The sequence below is a fragment of the Topomyia yanbarensis genome, chromosome 1 (genome assembly GCF_030247195.1).
Source record: "Topomyia yanbarensis strain Yona2022 chromosome 1, ASM3024719v1, whole genome shotgun sequence".
Lineage (NCBI taxonomy): Eukaryota > Metazoa > Arthropoda > Insecta > Diptera > Culicidae > Topomyia > Topomyia yanbarensis.
The window spans coordinates 33,417,196-33,440,133 of NC_080670.1; the positions used below are offsets into that span (position 1 = coordinate 33,417,196).

A 22,938-nucleotide genomic window follows, 5' to 3' on the forward strand; every position below is an offset into this window, starting at 1 on the left:
GGGGAAGGATAAAGGATAAGGTAGACAGGAAGTGTTGATGCTCCACCTACTTAACGGAAGGACGACGATTCATCAGACTCTTCCATAGGTGTCGCGGAGTTGGTGGTTTGGAAGGGTATCAGGTCTAGGATTCGCTCCAAGCAAACGATGCGACCTGTAAAGCATATTTTATTAGGTAGTTGTTTAGTTAGTCTTCGAGTGCACGATCACTCGAAAAAGAGATGATCTTGTTTAGTTTTTGGTTATTTTTAAACTCTGGGCAGCCGGCTACCGAGAGTATACTATGTTCCCTAAACAAAAACAATTTGAACTCCACACAGCCGATCGTGGGAGTATTGCCTGGAAAAGCTAATCTTATCTGCGTAATGGGCCGGATCACTATTTATTGCAACAGTATTTGGACAGAACTCGCTACTTCTTCTCTACGATATATTTATTGGCTTGAAAACTACCAAGTGACAGCATATTATACTGGCAAAAATAGCGCGAGATGTTATAAATCAAGGAAAGTATTTCTTATTTTCCATATCGGATTGTTTGTGGAATACAAGTATACGAGCGATAATACCGAACACTGAAGGGAAATATAAAGGATTGTTAATCTGATGCACGGGCTTGTTAGCAATAACGGAGCTTTAAATTAGGTTCATAAAAACAGACGCGGCGAATTTTCAATACGTATTGAGCCGTGTTCATAGATACTAGTCAGATTAGTCGTATTGGGGCTAATTTCCGATCAACTATTCATTTTTACGGCAATGTTTTCTCGACTAGATCTGTTCGCACCCTCTCATTCTGTTCGCACCCTCTCATTCTGCGGTCTAAGGACCAAATGTCATCAATAGACTTAGAATCGCGTGGAGGCATGAGATAGGAAACTTGTAAGAATTTTGCTATCCCACCGTTTGACTACCAGAATGGATGGGAGAACAGTAATACTAGCAAATACCGACTACCATAAGAGCGGTGCAAATTTGAACGAGTGACGTAGAGTACTGCACTGAAAAAAGGACCAGGAGTGCGATTTTACGAAGTTTTAGCTTCCGATGGCCCTACATTTTCTGACAAAGTGAAGTTCTTGAATGTTGAGATTTTTATTACTGTTTAGAAAAGCAAAAGTATCATAAAGCTAGTGTCAGGCCTTCATGAGACCTCAAGAAGTCACTTTTGGAGGTATTCGTAAATGTAGATTTGTCGGTAGACGGTTTCAAATATAATAGAAAAATACCTAATTTAACACAACTACAGATCACTTGCAACATAAAAAGCTTTTTGTGAAATTCGACAGCTCCATCTTAGGCCAATTCAATAAATTTCCTGCATGAAAGTTTCCATTTTTTAAAAACGGTTTTTAAGCCAAAGCTTTGGAAGTTAAACCTTGGCGTGGAAGTGCCGGTATATTAATATATTCTGTTACTTAGTGTAGAATTAGATTTCGTCATTTACGGCTAATATACAACCGCCAGAAGAAACTTAAAACGTTGGTACACAATCAAGAAAGGCGAATCAGAAAAGGTATATGTCAGTGATTCACTAAATACAGACTGGAAAGAGGGTAATATGGAAAACCTTAAGGTCCGCCCAGATTAAGTCTTCGGTACGGAACAAAACCTCGGCCTAGGAACTCCTAGCATGTTGTTAGTCGCCTCTTACGACATGGGAGCAGTTCCCAGAGGTTCTATTCTTGGTTGAAATAGTGCAAAAAGATTTCAGCCCGCCGGACACCACACGGCTTGCTAAATTTCATGTTTTTTTATATTGGCCTAAAACGTCTTACAAGGAGGCCAATTTCGTACAAAATGGTTGCATTTTGTAGGCGCCATTTTGAATTTTCGAATTCTGACATCGATCGATTACGATTATCGTAATCAGCGACCCCAAAAGCTCTCGTAAATCGAGTTGTATACTCTTTGTAACAAAATTCGCCAATTTCGTAAAAAATGATTGCTATTGTGTAGCCGCCAGTTGGAATTTTCAAATTCTGTTATCTGCATCGTAATCAGCGACCTCAAAAACCCTATAATCTGCTTATTTATTTTTATTTTTCTTTTTTATTAAAAAGATGCTTGAAATTCTCTCTATTTTCTAATTAAATCAGGCAGATAGCTAGAATTCTTGTTTTCTCAATTTTATTATTTTTTTATCTCTCGGCTATCCTGATTCCCTAAATTTTCTCTATATTCTTACTTCTTTCATAAATTTTTCACATTCCCAACACTTAAACCTTTAAAATGTATGTTTTATTTGTAATCTTTCTGATATTATTTTTTTTTAGTTTCTTCAATTGTTCTAATTGTATCTTTTTTAGTTTTCTCCATGTTTTTTTTTAATTGTCGGTTTTTGTTTTCTCAGGTTTTATAATTTTTCTTCATATTTTCTGTCTCCTTAACTTTAATATTTTTTCAACTGGTCAGAATCATTTGAAATGCTTTTAAATTTATTCCAATTTCTTTTTTACCTTTTTGCAATCGCGAAATTTCATGAATTTTTTACTTTTTTGCCCTGTGCATGGCTTTATTTCCCATGCTTTCAACAATAACTTCCATTTTTCTTGTTGTGTAAGTTATTTGATATGTAATTTGATTTGATATAAAAGTGGCATTGGTTCCCGAAATTTCATGTTGCCATCCTTTGGAAACATATTAAAATATTTTTACACTTATAAAAATGTCCGCGTGAAATTTTGGAAACGGATGTTCTATATACCAAATAGCTTAACTACAATTTCGGAAAATGAATTTTCCATATCACCAATTGATGGTTTTTGTTTTACGGTAGATATTATGAAAGTGTTAGGAGCCATTCTAACCATCTATACATTGTAGATCAGGCAGAAAGTGGTTCACTAAATAACGAATCTGTAAACTAAGGTTTTCGGGGAGCCCGATGTAATCAAATAATTGATGACCATGTTTGCCTTATATATTGAACTGAGAGTAACTTCAACGGAAACTCCCGGCAAACTATAAATCATCCTCCCGATGCTGACTTCAACCTACCCCCCCCACCCCCCCCCCCCCCTCAACAAAACAGCATTATTTCATTCTATACTTTGAGAGAACTTCCCCCGCCCGAAGTGTCGTACATCTTTGACACCCACAAAACAATAAACTTTTCCTTATCTCCGATGTCGGTAGGTCCCGCAGAGTTCCTCATTTTTCATGTGCCGGCGCGCGATTCCCGCAAATCACCTTCCCGCAAAACCCCTTGAAATTAAAACTCAATGTACAGTCATTAAAATCCCATATTTCACCACCCGCCGCCACCGCCACCGCAGAGATTACCTCCGTTCCCGTTGCTGTCCACGTGGGTGGTTTCTGGTTCCGGTATCCCTTTCATGCCAGTGTCATTATCCGGCGCGTAGCTGAAGGCCATATTGAAATATGAACTGCCCACCCACGTGTAGCCTGGCACCATCCAGTCAGCTTCTGTTCATACTTCTGCAGTCAGCAGTAGTCGGGTCCCGGTGGGAAATTATTTCTCCATTTTGTGGCTTCCAACTTGGCACTTTGTACTTGAACTGTTGGTACCGGTACCTGTAGGTACAAAGGCAGGAATTCATCGGTCGGGCGAGGCCGTCCACTGTAGAAGGATGCACTCAGGTGCCAGAAGGTTGGTCCTACTGCAGAGGAAGTGGAAAATTTACTTCCAGGGAGACGTCTTTGTTCGTTCAGTCCACTTGGTCATAGATTTTCCCATACAGTAGGGCATTTTTTCTGATGGTCGACCTGACCGTTGAAGGTGCAATTAGTTTTTTTTTGAGCTACCAGTATCAAAGATTGCCGAACAGTGATCTGAACGGATGGAAAGGAAATGCTGACTTATTTGGTTCAAAATCGGCCGTTTATTCAGCAATGTTTCGAAAATTCGTTTTCGAAGTTTGACCTGTGACTCACTGTGCACGGGAAACGAGACGAAACATGATGAAGAGCTGAATTGACCCTGTGCATCCCCTTCCGACTGTGATGTGGTCAAAAGGGACAGAGTTATTCGTGGAACGAAGCAAACAAAAAAAATCGGAATGGTGAAAACCTATTCATGCCAGGCTGTTCTATAGGAACTACTTCGCAATTCCGTTAGATCATTCGAGCAAGGACGAGTGTGTTGGTAATAATTGAAAAAGCTTCACAGCTTGGTCGTTTGTGTACATTCAGCTGGCTCGAAGGTTCTGGTTCCCAGAGGGGAGAGAGCCTTACTGGGCAATGAAACGATTGTATATGTGATTCTGTTCCGGTTGAAAGCGATGCTTTCATTCGATTGAATGGGCCAACCATCAAGGATACCTTCCTGAATCAGCTTCTGATACTGGTGGTGCAATTGTTATACATTCATGCTAGGCTTACACTTCGCCTTTCTTCCTGTTTACTTTTCCGTTGATACGAGCCGTTCTCTGGGTAGTTGTTGATTGTCAATTTCAATAATTCGTACATTTACATGTATCATATATGAAGGTCTGGTCGCTTTATTTACGTCCAAAACAGGATCGTATGCTGACAAGGCACTTTATCGATTCCCGAAGTGTCAAACGTTGTTCCGTATTCCAATTGATTAACTGCTCTTTCTTTCTGTTTCAGGTGAGCTTCCCAAATTGGTGCCATAGGAAAAGGATACTACGCTTAAGGTATTTTGTTAAATTATTCGGGCTAATTTCCGACATAGAATGCGTTGTTTCATGAAATCACTTTTTTCTTATGCAATATTAATTCCCAAAAAATTAAAATTTGATTAAACCAATTTGCGAATTAAGGACACAAGACCTAACTTAAATTAAGATTGATTTTTGTGTCTCGAATTCATCTCGTCAGTAACTAGCACCAACTAGGTGTCTAGTTGGATGATGTATCCAAACTAGCACCAAAATTAGCACTAGTTAGCAACAAAAAAATCCAAACAGTTCACACGACACATGTGAATGCCTGAAAAAAAAACTGACTTGTCCCGTGTGATGTCCCGGGAAGAAAATACAGAAGCTCTGGTTTGCTGACGAGAAAGCGAAAACGAACATTTCTTTTGGTTAGGGAACCACGTCTAACTAGATACCCAGAATCGCTTTTAAAAAGGCGCTATTTCTGACTTCAGTCCGCCATCTTGCTAACGAAAAAGTGTTGGCTCAGTTCAATACGGTACTTGACGGGACATCAAATATTTTGCTATTGGAACGAGTATTCACATTTACTGAATATTCAAAGCAACCCTAGGCGTACGGAAAACGGCTTCATCCAGTTTCATCATCTATGACATGCAATACTGATTTTGTTAAGCACATTAGGCCAAGTAGAAACTTTCCCTAACCCTAACTCCTCCTCCAAAGAGCTTGTATGTATGGGGAAACATTCGCAGTTTATAAAATAGCCACTAGAGGTTGATGTAAATATCCCAACGCGGACCTAGGAATGCTTTTGAAGATATGTTTGATGAACAAGTTTGTCGAACAAAAACCTAACAAACAAACCTAACAAAAATCTAAATTAGTTATGAAATTTCAGTTTCGAATTCGTCTCATCGGGATCCGACATTAACTTAGTGACAGGACTAAGCTAGCGCCGAATTGGCGCTAGCTCCAAAAACGGAGACAGTTTGTGTTGCTGAGCAAAGCTTTTGCCATGTGTGATGTCCCGCAAGAAAAAGAGTTTTATTAAGCTAATCAGAACTAGTGAAATTGAAAAAAAACTACAAATTCATGAAAATTTCACAAATTCTCCAAAATGGCAAATTCTACTAATTTGTGAAAACTACGATTTTTTGAAATTTTACATATTTTTGATAATTTTACATATTTTTGAATTTTTGAAAATACAAAATTTTACAGATAGTTAAAAATTGAAACTTTCACAAACTTTTGAAATTTGGAATATTTTAGAAAATTTAAATCTTTGACAATATTACAATATTTTGAATAATTTACCAATTATTTTTTTTTTAATTCTATAAATTTTTGAAAATTTTACAAATATTTCAAAATTTTATATATTTTGAAAATTGGTAAAATGGATGAAGCCGTTTGCGCACGCCTAGGGTTGCTTTGAATATTCAGTAAATGTGAATACTCGTTCCAATAGCAAAATATTTGATGTCCCGTCAACCACCGTATTGAACTGAGCCAGCGCTTTTTCGTTAGCAAGATGGCGTATCAAAATCAGAAATTTTGAAAATTTTACAATTTTTTGAAAATTTTACAAATTTTTGTACAAACTTTTGAAAACCATAAATTTTTGAAATTTTCACGAGTTTTTGAAAATCTTCCAATTTTTTAGCATGTTTCAAATTTCAGAATATTTTTGGCAAATTTTAGAACATTTTTTGCAAATTTTTAAAACAAACTTCAAATTTTGGAGAACTTTGCAAATTTTTTAGAACATTTCAAATTTTTGAAAATATTGCAAATTTTATAAAATTTCACAAATTTTGAAAAATTTATGAAATATTTGAAAATTTAAATTTTTTGAAAATTTTTAGCTTGAAAATTTTACAAATTTTTAAAAACTCAAATTTTTGAAAATCTTCCAAATTTTTGAAAATTTTACAAATTTTTGAAAATTTTACAAATTTTTGAAAATTTTACAAATTTTTGAAAATTTTACAAATTTTTGAAAATTTTACAAATTTTTGAAAATTTTACAAATTTTTGAAAATTTTACAAATTTTTGAAAATTTTACAAATTTTTGAAAATTTTACAATTTTTGAAAATTTTACAAATTTTTTAAAATTTCACAATTTTTTTAACATTTTACAAATTTTTTAAAATTTCACAAATATTTGAAAATTTTACGAATTTTTGAAAATTTTACAAATTTTTGAAAATTTTACAAATTTTTGAAAATTTTACAAATTTTTGAAAATTTTACAAATTTTTGAAAATTTAAGAAATATTTACAAATATCTAAAAATTTAAAACTTGAAAATTTTGCAGTCTTTTGAAAATTTTGCAAACTTTGGAAAATTTTGTAAACTTTTGAAAATTTTACGAATGTTTTGAAAACTTAGATTATTGAAAATTCAAATTGTTGAAAATTTTGCACAAACTTGTAAAATACTCATAAGTTCAAGTTTCATAGATTTGTAAAAGCTTCAATAATATGTAGAATTTTCAAAAATTTGTGAATTTTTCAAAAATTTCTGATTCTTAAATTTTTTTTAAAATTTTCAAAAATTTGCAGTATTTTTAAACATTTCTAAAATTTTGTAACAATCTAAATTTATAAATTTCATCATTTCATAATTTTTTGAGAATTGCAAACAAACTTTTGAAAATTTTACGAATTTTTGAATACTTGGATTTTTGAAAATTCAAATTGTTGAAAATTTTGCAAATTTTTCACAAACTTGTAAAATACTCACAAATTTGCAAAATTTTCAAAAAATTGTTAGTTTCAAAAATTTGTAAAAGCAGAATTTTCAAAAATCCGTAAATTTTTCAAAAATTTCTGATCCTTAAAATTTTTTAAAAATTTGCAACATTTTCAAACATTTTTAAAGTTTTGTAACAATTAAAATTTGTAAAATTTTCATCATTTCATAAATTTTTGAGAATTTCAAACTTTTGAAAATTTTACAAAATTTTGGACATTTTACAAATTTTTGAAAATTTTACAATTTTTTGAAAATCTTACAGATTTTTGAAAATTATTCAATTTTTTGAAATTTCTGCAAATTTTTGAAAATTACACATATTATTTAAAAAAAATTTAAATTGAATATTTTAGAAATTTTTGAAAATTTCATAAATTTCTAAAATTTTCACAAATTTTTGAAACTTTTTTGACATGTTTCAAATTTTAGAAAGTTTTTTGCAAATTTAAGAATATTGTTAGAAATTTTTTAAAACAAATTTCACATTTTTGAAAACCGCAAATTTTTGAAAATTTTTCAAATTCTATAAAATTTTACAAATTTTTGAAAATTTATGAAATTTTTACAAATTTTACGGATATCTAAAAATTTAAAACTTTTGAAAATTTTGCAAACTTTTGAAAATTTTACGAATTTTTGAAATTAGATTATTAAATATTCAAAAATTTGTGAAAGTTTCAAAAATTTGTAAAAGCTTCAATAATATGTAGAATTTTCAAAAACTTGTGAATTTTTCAAAACTTTCTGATTTTCAATTTTTTTTTTAAATTTTCAAAAATTTGCACCATTTTTAAACATTTCTAAAATTTTGTAACAATTTAAATTCTAAAATTTGAAAATTTTTCATCATTTCATAATTTTTTGAATTTTTAAACAAACTTGAAAATTTTACGAATTTTTGAAAACTTGGATTTTTGAAAATTCTAATTATTGAAAATTTTGCAAATTTTTCACAAACTTGTAAAATACTCACAAATTTGCAAAATTTTCAAAAAATTGAGTTTCAAAAATTTGTAAAAGCTTAAAAAATATGCAGAATTTTCAAAAATCTGTAAATTTTTCAAAAATTTCTGATATTCAATGTTTTTTTAAATTTTCGAAAGTTTGCACCATTTTGAAACATTTTTAAAATTTTGTAACAATTTAAATTTTTAAAATTTTCATCATATAAATTTTTGAGAATTTCAAAAAAATTTACAAAATTTTGGAAATTTTCCAAAATATTGGAAATTTTACAAATTTTTGGAAGTTTAACATATTTTGAAATTTCCACATATATTTGAAAATTTACGAAATTTTTGAAAATTTCACAATTTTTTGAAAATTTCACAAATTTTTGAAAACTTAAGACATTTTTAAAAATATAACGGATTTTTAAGAATATGAATTTTTAACAATTTTTCATTTGTTGAAAATGTAATTTTTTACAAATTTGTAAAATTTTCAAATATTTGTAAAAGTTTCAAAAATTTGTGTGTTTCAAAAATTTGAACAATTTTCAAAAATTTCGAAAATTTCCAAAAATTGTAAAATTTTCAAAACTTTCATCAATTTTTGAGAATTTCGCAAATTTTAAAAAAAATTATGAGTTGAACTGGGTCGAACTTAGTAAGGGTTTATGACTTATAGAACTGGAACGTGTCAAGCGATTTATAAATAAATATATTTTCCTAAAAACTTGGTCAATTGCGCACATTTTTTTCTAAGGCGACTTTTTCCGATCCTTTACCGTGTTATGTATAAACGGTTCTGCGCAAAAGTACATTAAAGGTCCGAATTACCCCAACCCTGTTCCAATTCGGACCACTCATTTCTTATCGATTTTTTGCAATAGAAATGAATTCCTATTTTGGCCTTAGTTGGCCTACGTTAAGCCAAACCGAACTAAGCGCCATAAGTTTTTTCGTGTATTTTTCGTACCAAAATTCATTTTTCGATAACTTACCATTTACGTAGAAAGTCAAAGAACACTTGCTTGCTTTCGTTTGCTATTTGAGCTCCCAAAACATAATAGATATTAGAGTTCCTGGTGTCACATTGGATGTTAATGCGATTTTAGATAAAGTACCTCAAAATGGCGCTTGGTCCTCTTTGGCTTAACTCAGGCCAGTTATTCTTATTTCATTTTCATTAAATTTCGAATTGAATGATATACAAAACTTTAAATCAAAGATTCTCTTTCACATTTAAAACTTTGTAGTAAATATACAATAAAAAGTTAGAGTTGGGCCAAATTTTACCTAAAAAAAAGGTTTGAGCTATAACGTCAAAATTTGTCTACCGATTTGCGAAAACTTATGTTTTCCTGAAAGCTCGACCGACTGCGCATACCTTCCTCTTAACCGGTATTTCGCGATCGCATGTCAGATCGTATATACTGCAAGAGGTCCGAATTGGACCGACCTATATTCTATTATTCACACATAGATTAAACAAAAACAGTGTATAGTCTCACCCAAAACAAGATACATAAATAAAAAGTATTGTCAGGCAGGCCCAAAATCACTACAATGAACTTGATTCAATTAATCGTTGTTGCCAACAAAAATCTTGTTTTTTGGCTTACACATTTTTCAAAAAACTGAGAACCGCAAAATTTTGTGAGATAGAACAAAGCTGCAAGTCAGCCATGAAAATGATATATACGCTTTTCGGAATATTACAACAGCTGAGAGACAGCTAGTGATCCGAATTGGCCCACTTCTCCTCACATTTTTTTTTGAAAATTTTATGAATTTTCGAAAATTTTATAAATTTTTGAAAATTTTACTAAATTTTGAAAATTTCACTATTTTTTCATATTGCATATTCATATTCATTCGGCGAAGTGAAGTACGTTACAAATGAGACTCGAAGATATTGTCCGGACATTGACAACGGAGTTCGCGTGGTGATAAATGATTTGATGCGATCCTTTTCATCTTTCGTAATCCGTAATTCATAATCGGCTTTGCGCTTATGCAAATCAGATTGGTACGGGTCTCAAGTTCTCTCAACTAACTGCTTTGCGCTTAATCTTGTTAGATAAATACATTGTAACCGTAAAATAAATGCATTGTATAGAAAAATTCCCGTCAAAATTTGCAACTTTTATTTGGAAATTTCTAGTGACAGGGCAGGTTTAGAGCTATGGGACAGACGATAAATCCTTTTCGACAAAAAAAAACACTTGCATGGTTAAAGATGGGATCTCCAAATCGTCAGCAGCACTACATTCGACAAACCCCTCCAGCAAGCGCAATTAAACCGTACTGTTTTGCAGCAGTCAAAAATTAACACCTCCTTTTCTAGTGCTTCAACCAACCATTCAACTCAGTTCTCTCTCACTTCCGATCGGATAGTTCGAGACCAACCATCCTTTTCCAACCGAACACAAAGGGGCAAAGGGATTCAACTTTTATCTTCTCCACAGCACTCTTGAACGTGAAATAGACTGTAACCGAAATCCTTTCTTTATTTCCATTGGGAGCTCAGCCAGCATGCAGCTATCCAGGCCAACCCCGACAGACCGACCGAAGCCTGGTGCTCTGGAAGAGAACGGACCGCAGAAATCATCGACAAAGTGCATTCTCACACTTCAACCTTCAATAGTTTTAAAAGCTTTCCCCATTTCCTATGCACATACACACACAAACAAATACCGACCAGTTTTCGGGGGTTAAATCCAGCAATAATTGGAACGAATCTCCGTCCATTTACAACTTTGGTCAGCTAAAAGGATCCAGTCCGATGGGTCAGCTCTCTTACTTGGACGATGTACAACGCGGTACAACGAAAATCACCGTAAAATTGGATCGAATTCGGTGTTAAAAAAACAGATTAGAGGAGCCGATACTGTCCGTCCGAAAAACAACCACTTTCTGTGGAACTCGGCAAACCTAGTTCGGTTTGAGGCTAAATTTTTGATTAAATACAAACACATCGAATAAGCGTTTTTGCGCCAGTTATTTTGAAGTTATTCGATGAAATAAACTCATACGGAATACGATGTCGAAAGCAAAATTTGGCGTGTTTGTTCGATTCGCTTTTTTTGTTCTGCCGTGGATTTACTACGTTGATTCGTCCTGATTGCTCGCATAAAACTGAGTATTACGAGCCAATTTAGCTCAGTTGCACTCTAATGCAATGTTTATTGCTGTAATATCTCGCCCAGTAGGAACACATGCGGCTCCGATCCGGGTACGGTTTGAGTTTTTGCACCCGTGCCATTGAGGAGGAACACTGCCCTCCTCCACCCACCTTCCTCCCACAATCAATATCTAATCAACTGCAACGCTACAGAGCCAACCAGTGATCAACAATAATTTCACCATTCTCGACATACGATGGTGTCCTCATTCCGCTGCCCTTCATATCGTAAGAGCTTTTCGGAGGAAATTGCTTTTGTATTGAACACCAAATTGACCGGGACCAAAGCGTAGTATACCACCCATCTGTGTACAGCACTGACCGTAGAAACCGTAGGTATGACCCTTAGGTTATACATACATTGCGGGGCGTAGCGCTATCGGCCCAACTGCACTTTCGCGATTAAAAATTCATTTGTCATTTGCCGCTCGATTGTGACATATGTCGCACCGGTTTTGCACCCGACGGTATCGTCGTTCGCCGTCCCTTTGTTTCGAACATCAGAAGACAGCAATTTGCTCGTTCAGCCTGGACGTTGCTTGAGGTCAACAAGTCAAACGATTCAATGCAATCCGGCAGCGCTGTGGACTGAAGGTGGCGTCAGCGTCGATATGGCGCCGCCGTCGCCCGCCGTCATGTCCGGGAGTGTGCGATGTCTTCAATAATTGATCGGTGATTGATGGTTCAAGATGTGTGTCTGTGTGCGTCTGACTTTGCGAATTGATTCTTGTTCTGTCATCGGTTCGGTTTCATCGAATAGTTCGCCTGGGAATTCATACTTTACTAGGATTGTAAACAATTAGACACTTCATTTTTGCAATGTCGAATTAAAATAAACGTGGCATTGAGATATTCATCATGCAGATGGTGAAAAATTCAGCATAGTTACTTCCAAAATCAGTCAGCCTCAACTTAGGATTAAAAGTACTGAATTTCTTTCATCCTTAAAGTTTTTCGATTGAAAGGATGGTTAAAATATACACGCATTTAAAAGTGTTCCTTTTCAAAATGATCCAACCTTTATACTGACAAAATTAACACCTGATAATCGTAGTTACATACCGTTGTTGTAGGATGAAGACAGTCTTGGACAAGAATGAGGAATGATGGATTTGGGCGGGTTGAACGCGTATTTACTTTTCGGAAGCCATTCCAAGTCCATGCCAGCAGGAAATTCTTTGCACTTCACGATTTATTTAAAAGTTCTGAAATCAGAAATCCCTACTTCGAAGCTATTCTGTGTCAGTAGGTGTCAAGCTTCGTCGACAGCTAGACGAACATTGCTACTTACGAAATCTATCACTGGAGTATTACACTATATGATGCACACAATCTGGAATCTTTTAGATTTTTGTGAACTGAATAGATTTCTGAACAAGCAAGATATTTAGCAGATCTTCGGAATATACCCCAATTTGACGCAAACATTTAGAATTCTACATTTCAGTTCAATGCAAAAAGTTAACTACTTCTGAAAATCAATTCGAAATAGAGAATCCTTTTCTGGAATTTTAAAATTCATCGACATATGAGCATCGATTAAAAAAAAACTTAATTCTTTTTGAAAATTAAAATTTCAAAATTTTGTGAAGTTTTCAAAAATTTGAAAAAAATTGATTTTTTTTTTAAATTTTCAAAAAATTGTGAAATTTTCAAAAAATCAATATGTAAAATTTTCAAAAATTTGTTAAATTTTTAAAAATTTGTCGGTTTTGACAGCATGAAGCAACAAGTTACTTTACGCTCGTCCGGACATGCCGCAGACTCAGGTGATTCGCAGTTCTAGTGCCAAAAGATCCTGACTCCTGCGGTAGCAGACAAGGGTTATGTCACCGGTAAACTCTAAGCTTGCTCATATGACCCTTTTCCACGCTTTTCTCAACTTTCTTCTCCTTCCACTCCTTGCTCTCCCTTGAGTACTATGGCTCTTCATATTGTTAAATATACTTCACTTTCCGGTCCCTAGCTAATTGAATGTCATTAAAACATAAAAAGGAAAATTGACTCACTCTTAGTCTCCAATAAAAAAGGATATTCCAGATATTTTAGATTTTCAGAACATCAAAATTTTTAAGAGTTTTGAGAATTTTTCATTTTTTTGGGATATTGAGTTTTTTTTAATATTTTTAAGGCATGTGCGTATTTATAATCGTTAAAATTATTGAGATCCTTAGGATTTTAAAAAAGTTTGAAATTTTTGAAATTTGCAGGATTTTAAAGATTTTTAAAGAATTGATTTTTTTTTTAATTTTGTGAGATTCTTTGGAATTTTTACGATTTTTAAGACTTTTAAATTTACAAAACATTCGAAATTTTCAGGATTTTTGAATTTTTAAGGTTTAAGAATTTTGGGTTGTTTTAAGATTTTTAGGATTTTGAAGTAATTTGGCATTCAGACTTATTAAGCCTTTTAAGATCCCCGAGATTTTTAAATTTTTAATATTTTTGGTATTCATAGGATCTTTGAAGATATTTGATTTGATTTTTGGGATTCTTTTTTTAACGTATGAAAGATTTCTTAGAATTCTAGAATATTGTATATTCCTGATCTCTTTATAATATCGATTTTTTTTATTTTTTAATATTTTGGGAAGTTTTTCTCATTCTTATATTTCCATGAATTTTAAAATTTTTATAATTAAATTTATAATTTGAATTTTTTCAAGTTCTTCGAAATTTTTGAGATTTTGAAGATATTTCGGATTTTTTTCAAGGCTTTTAGATTTTTTTTTTATTTTTAGAAAATTTAATTGAAGTTTTGAGGTTTTTGGCATCTTTTCAGGTTTAGTAGATCCTTAAGATCGTTGAGATAATAAAAACTATTTCATGATGCCTTTTTTAAATTTTGTGTTCCTGAATTTTTTAGGATTTTTTTATTTTTAAATGTTTTGTAGTGTTTGTAGGTCTTTAGAATTTTTGAGATATCAAAAAGTTAGAAATTTAATTTGAATATAAGGAATTAGTATTTTTTTCGCATTTACAGAGTTAGAAGTGTCTTTTATTGTTCGAGATGTTTAAGATGGAAGATTTGAGGTTTTTAATATTCTTGATGGTTTCTGCGATTTTGCAGCTTTTTTTAATTTTTCGGGCTAATTTTTAGAATCCGGAGAATTTTTAAATTTTTAGGGATGTTGAAGATTTTTAATAATTTTAAGATATTAAAAATTTTTAAGGTTTTTTTTAAATTCTTTGAAATTTTTCAGATTTTTTGGGTTTTTAAGACTTAAGGTTTTCAATATTTTTATGGTTTTGGAGCTCGTTTTGAAATTGTTCGAAATTTTTTCATTATTTTTAAGATTTTTAAGACTTAAGATATTTAAAATTTTCAAAACATTGAAAATTTTCAGGATTTTAATTTTTTTAAGATTTTTGGGTTTTTGAAGATTTTAAAGAGCTGTATGGCTTCTATGTTTTTAATGATTTAAGAATTATTAAGCCTTTTAAGATTCGTAACATTTTTAAAATATTCTAAATTTTTGAAAAGTTTATTATTTGATATTTTTGAGAAATTTAATCTCAATTTTTTTTAATTTTTGAGGGCATATAAGATATTAATTTTTTTAGATTTTTAAGATATTGGAGAATTTTTGAACTTATTGTAATTTTTCAAATTTCTAAGACTTTTAAGATATTATTTTTTAAAATTTTTAAATCATTTCAAAATGTTGCGATTCCTAAACTTTTCAAGATTTTAATGTTCTGTATGGTTTTAAGATTTCAAAAATGTTGATGGTTTTTGAAATGTTTTTGAGGATATTCGATTTTAAAATTTTTGAGGATCTTGAATCTTAAAATTTTTGAGATAATTTCGAAAATTGTAAGATATTTAAACTTTTTAAAAGTCTTGAGTGTTATGAAATATTCAGATTTTTGAAAATTGTATAATTTACAAACTTTGAAAATTTTTGAGATCTTCGATATTTTTAGGATTTACATACATTTTTTTGAATTTTGAAATTCTGAAGATTTTGTTGATTTGTTTTAATATTTTGTGGCCTTTGAAGATTTTCAAAATATCGACGATTTTGAAAATTTTGGAGATTTTTTAAAAATATCTTGGTTTTTGTAAATTCTTAGAACTTAAAATATTACAGATTATTCAATTTATCGTGATTTTTTATATTATTGCGATAATTCTGATTTTTTAAATTGAAAAGATTTCAACATTTTTAGGTGTTCAGAATTTTTAATATTTTAGAATTGCAAAGCTTATATTTTTTTGAGGATTTTAAGATCTAATTTTATCAGCCCCCGATTTTGTCTAGCCTCGGTTTTGTCAGCTTTTTGACCCGATTTTGTCCATCCTTTCTTAAGCATATTTTTCTTATCATAAGATCCAAGGTACACAAAAAAAGTGCATTGGTTGACCCGCTTAAGCAAGCAAATTTATGCCAATGAGTCAGAAGGGTTATGAGACTATGTCTAGGGACCTCAGAAGAATATTTTAACCGCTTCGGTTTAATAAAAAGCAGGAAAAAATATATCCCCATTTTGTCAATATTCCCATTTTGTCTGTTTAAAATAAACTGAGGGGTTGATAAAAGCGGGTCTTCACTGTATTAAGAATTATTAAGATTAAGATTAATTTTCAAAAATTTTAATATCTTTGGGACTTTTACGATATTTTAGATTTTCAGTGATCTCGGAGATTTTTGAGATTTGTAAAAGTTTTTAGGTTTTTGAGACTTTGCAAGATTTTAAAATTTCTAATATCGGAAGATTTTAGAATTTTTAGGATTTAGGATTCAGGACTTTTAGAAATGTTTTGAAAAATTCTCAACATTCCTGGTAAATTATATTTTAAATACTTTCATGATTTTAGAAATTTTGAAGTCATTTGAGGTTTTCAATAATTTACGATTTCTAGCTAATATTTTTCTAGTAATCAAGATTTTAGGGGTTTTTATGATTTTTAATATTTTTAGTGAATAAAATTTTGTTTTTAATTTTTCCGGGTACCAAATTTTGAACTTTTTGAAATTATTGAAATTTTGTAAGATTTTTGAAATTCTATGACTTTCAGGGTCTCGAAAATTTTTGATATTTGCAAAATTCTTAAATATTTTGCTATTATTGAGATTTTTTTTTCATGTTTTAAAGTTTGCTTTTTATTTAAGTTCTTGATGATTATTACGATTGTTAACGTTTCAAAATTTTTAATAATTGGGATTTTTATGAGTTTTTCTTGAAATTTGTTAGAATTTTTCCGATTTTTATGATACGGGTTTTCAAAAATTTCAGGTTTTGAGCTTTTCGAAAATTGTGAAGAATACTAAAATGTTTAATATTTTGTAGAGTTTTCAGGTCTATAAAATCTTCAATATTTTAAAAATATTGAAGTTTTTGGTCTTTTAAAGATCTTTTAAATTTCGAAAGTTTTGAGAATATTTATGATATTTTTAAATTTGTCAAGCTTCTAAAGATTTTCGCAAAACCTTAAAGACTTTCAAGATTGTTGAATATCCAATATATTTTAATTAACTAATGGATATTTTCATGATTTTTAAGTCCTCGTTGTTTTTGGAATAATCGAAATTATGACGATCTTCAAAATTTTCTGGAGTTGAAAACTTTGAATATCTTTCTAAATTTGGGATTTTAAGCTATTAAGCAGTTAGCATTTTGAAGGATAGAACAATATTTTTAAGATTTTTAAGGGTTCAAGATTTTTTAAATATTCCATAGTTTGAGATTTTCAAGATTTCCGGGATTTATAAAACCCGGAATATTATATAAGAAGTAAATAAATCTAAAAAATATTCATTTTTGCATCACGAAAATGTTGAATATCTTGAAACTCACTCAAAGTAATGAAAATTGTGAACAAAACAAAGAGTTTCAAGATTTTGAACATTTACAAGATCTTTAAACCCTCCGGCACTCGCGCCATTGTATTTAGTGCAACACCTTCAGAAACTCTAGCGAAATCTTCTTTCAGCAGCAGCGGATGTTCATTCTGGGAGCCATTCGCGCGAGTGCCGGAGGGTTAAAATTTTAAAATATTCAAAATAATCATGATTTTCAAAACATTCATAAAAGTATTCCTAGATTTCTATAGCATTCAATAGTTTTGGAATTTTCAGGATTTTTTAGGATTTTTAGTTTGTTCAAGAGTTTGTGAAGAAAAATGCAAATCTTAAAAATCTTGTAAATTTTTTTAACGATTTTCTAGATCATCGGCCTTTAAGATTTTATGACTTTCAACGAGTCTCAAAATTTCAAAAATTTTAAAGATTTTCAATTTTTTTATAATTCTTAAAATTTAATTTTTAAGATTTTTGACAGGTTTAAGATAATAAAAGTGTTAACACTTTGAAGCTTCTCAAGATTTTTAGAAATTTTTGAATTTTGATACATTTTAGTTATTTAATTTTTCTGATATCTACAATTTTTCTAAGATTTTCTAGCTTTCTTTTTACGATTATATAATATTTTTAAAATTTAAAAGGATTTTCAACGTATTCAAAAGTGCCAAAAACATAAAATTTAAAAAAAATAGATTTTTCAGATTTTAAGATTTAAGGTTTTCAACATAATTACAAGCACCTAAGGATTTTTAGAATTTTCCGAATCCTCGAAATTTAAAAGCTTTGATTTTTTCGATGGTTCTTTAGATTTTCAAGAAATTGATTTTACAAAAAAAAATGATTTTTAAATTTTATGGGTTTTGTAAGATTTTCAATGTTGAGTGTCAAGATTCTTTGGATATTGGATTGGATATTCATATAACTCGGCACATTGATTATAAGCTTTTTGATTCCAAGAATTCTGTTTACAGTCAGCTGATCTGTGATCTGTGTGTGATTACAATACGTCTTTGAAGTGGACTAGAATGTCCATTATATTCGAGAAGAACCAATCTGCATAGTTGTTTGTTTGTGTGACGCTAATATAAAAACTTTAATTATTGATCTGGTGAATGTCGATTGCCGTCTGCCAATCTTAATTGAAATCATATTAAAAGAATGGTAAATATCTTATGTTCGTTTTTTTCAGTTCCATTTTAATCTAAATATGCAATTGCTTTCGTAAAGTGATCTGCTTGTTTGACTGTCCTTGCAAAGTCGCAGAAACCATACCCGGAACTGAGACCAATTTCAATAATATATGTTCTGCCAATTTCGGATTGCGATATTCCAGCGCACTGTCATCGAGAAAGCATTGCCGATAGTTTTTCGATTCCCCATCAATATTTAAGCGAGTTTATTTAGAAATGGAAAAAGTATTTTCGAATAGTTCATTCTCGGATCACGGACGTTTCACGGAAGAAGTGGAAACACATTTCGTTGCTCAATTTCTACCCCGTAGCTGAAAAGTACGAATCGCTCACAGCCTTTGCTATCAGTCGCTTGCACTGAGTTAAATTTTAAACATCCCCGCCCATCCATACACACAAGCAATTCGCAAAAGTGCACAATCACAATCTTTCCCGCAATAGTCACGAAATTGGTTTGCTACAATCCTGCACAGCTAACCTCCGAAGTCAAGTGTCACAAGGTTTCGGAAATATGCAGTGGAAATTTTCTCCACCAGTGCACAGCGCTATTGCTAGAGAGAGAGAGAAAGATAGAGGAAGAAAGTTCTGTCGAATGTACAATGCATTTCAGAGATATTTCGTTTAACATCCCGGCCTCCTCCACCGCATCGTAAAGCATCGCAACTAACGCGATAAGAACGCAGAGAGCACAGCGTAGGGCAATAATAGCAAGATGCAGCAGCCCTTTTGTTGGTTCGTTTCCATTTTGATATTTCTATTGTTATTATGATTCCCTGGAGCGGAAGATTAGTTTTCGACTCCAGCTGCTACTGCTGCGGTGTTCGGAGGATTCGGTCGGATCAGCAGTCAAGGAAGAAATACTACCTACCTACTTTACCGGATGGCAATAAGCTCGTTAGGAGGGGACGGACTTCTTTCAAGATTTCCCAAATCACATCATCTCCAACTCCGGCGGAAAGATAGACAATCACTAAAAGCAACATTAATTAGATCTCATCGCATTCCCGGACGGGCAAGCTACCGAGACAGGACGACACACAAGTACGATGTTGGTTCGTTCATTAATTTTCGAACATTATTTTTCATTTAACCATCAGAGAAACTTTTCGCGTGATTGTCTCCACCAAGAAAGTTAAATAGATAGAGAGAGAGAGAGAAAGAGAGGAAACATCAACCAACAAACAGATCTGTAAGCATGTGCACGCTGTGAGCAGTGTTCATTATTTCCTTCCCGGGTGCTTTTTGCGCTTAATTTTGCTTCCCCCAAGTTTGGTACTTTTCCTCGGAGAGATTATTCTTACTTCCCGTGCGGAAAGACTCAGGAGGATGGGGGGGGGGGGGATAGAAACACATCATTCTAGTGTTGTTCGAGTGCAGGCGTGGTTGTAATCTTCTGCGCTTCAAGATTTTCGCACCACTTTTCCATGTTCAGAGTTGGGGAAAATGTGGGAAAATAAAACTATCATCTCATCTGGCGATAATTTGAGGACAGTGTTGCCAGTCGGTGCTTTGATTTTGTTGTACTCTAAATGGTAAGTCACGGGGAATCACCTTTCGCCAATCTGCTATCAGACACAATATCTGGCATCTCTTCCACTTGCTTGTAGAAAAATCACGGTTGGCTTGAAGACGTGTCTTAAGAAAGCGATCCTCCAGAGTTAGGACAGCGAGAGGAGCAGCAGGACAGTGCGAAACGGAGAAACGCAAGTAAATGTAGGGCGAAAAAAGTTCACTCATGAAAGGGAAATGAAACTCTTCTCGTAGTTTGTGGTACACCCGGCGGAAATGGTGGAATGGGGCAACCATCTCGCACAATACCCGGAAGGTTGATGGAAAATAAATGTTACTGTGTTCGCTGGAGAACCTGTGTACCATAGACACGGGAAGACGGGAAAACTAGCTGCAGAGAAGCAAAAAAAAGCAATGGAAATTGTAATAATATGAAATATAACTGCCATTACACATGAAAAATCCATGCTCGGCAACTCGGTGCTGAATTATGGTGGAAGAAACAGTGAATGCGAATCCCGACCGCTAGGAAAAGTGACATTTGGTTGGAAGAGCTGGCAGCGCAGCGAGTCGACGAATCGAAGTGAGTCTTTTTGAAGGAAAACATAGTTACAAATTGCTTAACTTGCGGCAGAAGGTAAAGCGACATACAACAGAGAAGCTTTCGACATTGATGTTGTGGGACAGTGGGATTGATTTGCGCTTGAGGGTGGTTAAAATTAAATTGACCCAAAATTTAAAAATAAAAAAGTGATGGAAGAAAAACTTTTAGTTGCTAATTGTTAATGCAATTTTCACACATTAACCGTAAAAAGTGATACAAAGTCAGCCATAACGATTCGACAATGGGTACTTACTTCTGGCCAAGCAATGACATCCCTTTTCCCAGCTTTGCACGGTGGACATAATGAAAGGAAAACTATAAAACAGTGAATCAACACGACGACCTTCCTTCTTGAGTATGGCACGACGGAAGGTGAGACTGACTGGGACAGAGTGGAAGGGTTCCGACTTCCGTCTTAAACACGTGGTCTGGTCCTTCGTCGTCGTCGTCGGCGAGCAGTAGTACCTTACCTTCGCTGGCGAGCTGGCAATAACAATAAGGATTGATGTTATTTTCACGAACGTTATAAATTTTCATTATAACGTGACGGGAGGGTTTCCTTTCTGCCAGTCGGTTTGTCGTTTTAGTACGAAAGAAGGGCTCCGGAATCGTTGGAAGAAATCGCTCGTTTGTGGACGTATGCTGAATGGAAACTGAACAACTGAAATTCGTGCTGTTTGTTTTCAGTTGATTGTGCGACTTTTACTTTGTTTAATTTAAACCAATTTTTTTGTCATTCAATTTTATCCATATTGTTCAGAATTTTTTAGTATGCCTAAAGTTTAGTTTAAGGGGTTTAGTCAATCAGGCCTTCAGCCCGAAAACTTACGTTATTTTTGCGATATCTTTAATGGTTCGAGAATTTTGAGCCAACAAAGATTACAATATCTTAGGATACTTTGCTATAGGAGAAGATCCTTCTAAGAGATAAACAGATTACTACCGCTTTGTGCATGAAGGGCATAATAACTATAACTTTAGTGAGTCAATGATATGCATTTCAGTTTAGTCTCATCAGTATCTGGCAGACCGACTTGGAGACCAGGTACTTCAGGTAGAAAAATATCACTCTCGTCTAATTTTGAGCATATTCCATAAACAATGATTCCTTCCTAATGAACGAATTTCGCACCAACTCGAACAAATGTTGGCAGCATCCTCTCAGATTTTAATGAAACTTTCTGTACATGAGAACTTTGTCACAAAAAGCCACATTGCATACTTTGTTTTTCCAAAAAATGATCTAGACTGTCTTTTGAAAAGTGTCAAACTTTTTACCAATTTTATTCAAATGGCTATAGTCTAAAAATGACAAATCCTACAAAAAAATGTTGTAGAAGTGATTTTCACAAAATTAGGCAAATTTTTGAATAAAAATATTGACAAAAATTCTTCATTGACTCCTACACTGAAAAAATCGATTTTGAAAATTTAAACTCTATTTACAGAAAAACCCCATCTTCGATTTGGATGAAATTTTGTTCCAAGATAGGTAATAGGGTTGTGGTACCGGTAATACCGGTACCGAAAATCCCGGGAATACCGACCCATTTTTGGTACCGTAATACCGGTACTGATCAAAGGCCAGTACCGGTATTTGCGGTACTATACAATTTTTATGACAAATATGTTAACTCAGCAGGGGGATCTATTTCAAAATATCGGTCTGCAAGATAACGTTTAATTAAATTAATTTGCCTTCTAGATAAATCGTTGAGATAACACCTTTGTGTGGAAATGAGGTGGGGCCATCATCATAATAATTCTAGAAGTTAAAGTTTTATTAGCGACATTCTGATTGGTTTCCATTACTCACTGGGGTGCGCGTAATAAGACTATGGTCTCAGTCATGTCTGTATTTGGTTTGCTCTTAAACCTTTATCTATAAAAGAACGAACAGCGATTTAGTAGCTAACAGTTTTAGAGTTGGTGAACTGCTTTAAATGGGGCGATTTGTAAGAATGAAATTTGTGAGAATAGTAGGCAAACAACATAAAGGTCGGAACCAATTTTCAGAAAAGCAAGAGAGGAAATGCGATTAACCTGCTTGGATTTACTGCCATTCTCGCTTTAATTTACTGTTGTTAATAGGATATCATACATTTACCATCTGTTCAAATCGACGAAAGTCGCACTACTTAGCAGTTATTGATTTTAAAGTGGCCTAGATTTCGAAATAAAAGAAGGTGCTCTATATGAAAAATATCTTCTGTGAAATAAGTCTTGCCATTCCGAAGCAATTAAAAACAATAAACATGTTTTTTGACCAGCACAAATCAAACTTCTGAGAATAAGATCATCAGTTTGAGCATTCAATTTCAGTTTGAAGCTTTTTTCGAATTTAAAAAA

At 32.8% G+C, this 22,938-nt stretch overlaps 1 protein-coding gene across 4 annotated transcripts in view; it reads left to right on the forward strand.

Annotated features, from left to right (window-relative positions):
- LOC131677313 (uncharacterized) overlaps nucleotides 1-22,938 on the forward strand; it is a 456,877-nt gene that overhangs the window by 302,625 nt on the left and 131,314 nt on the right. Inside the window, exon 3 of one of the 4 annotated variants that reach the window (XM_058957049.1) lies at nucleotides 4,575-4,621. The exons of the other annotated variants lie outside the window; for them this stretch is intronic. The gene's annotated coding sequence lies outside the window, so the exon portion shown is untranslated. The remainder of the gene's footprint in view (nucleotides 1-4,574; nucleotides 4,622-22,938) is intronic. 4 annotated transcript variants of the gene reach the window in all.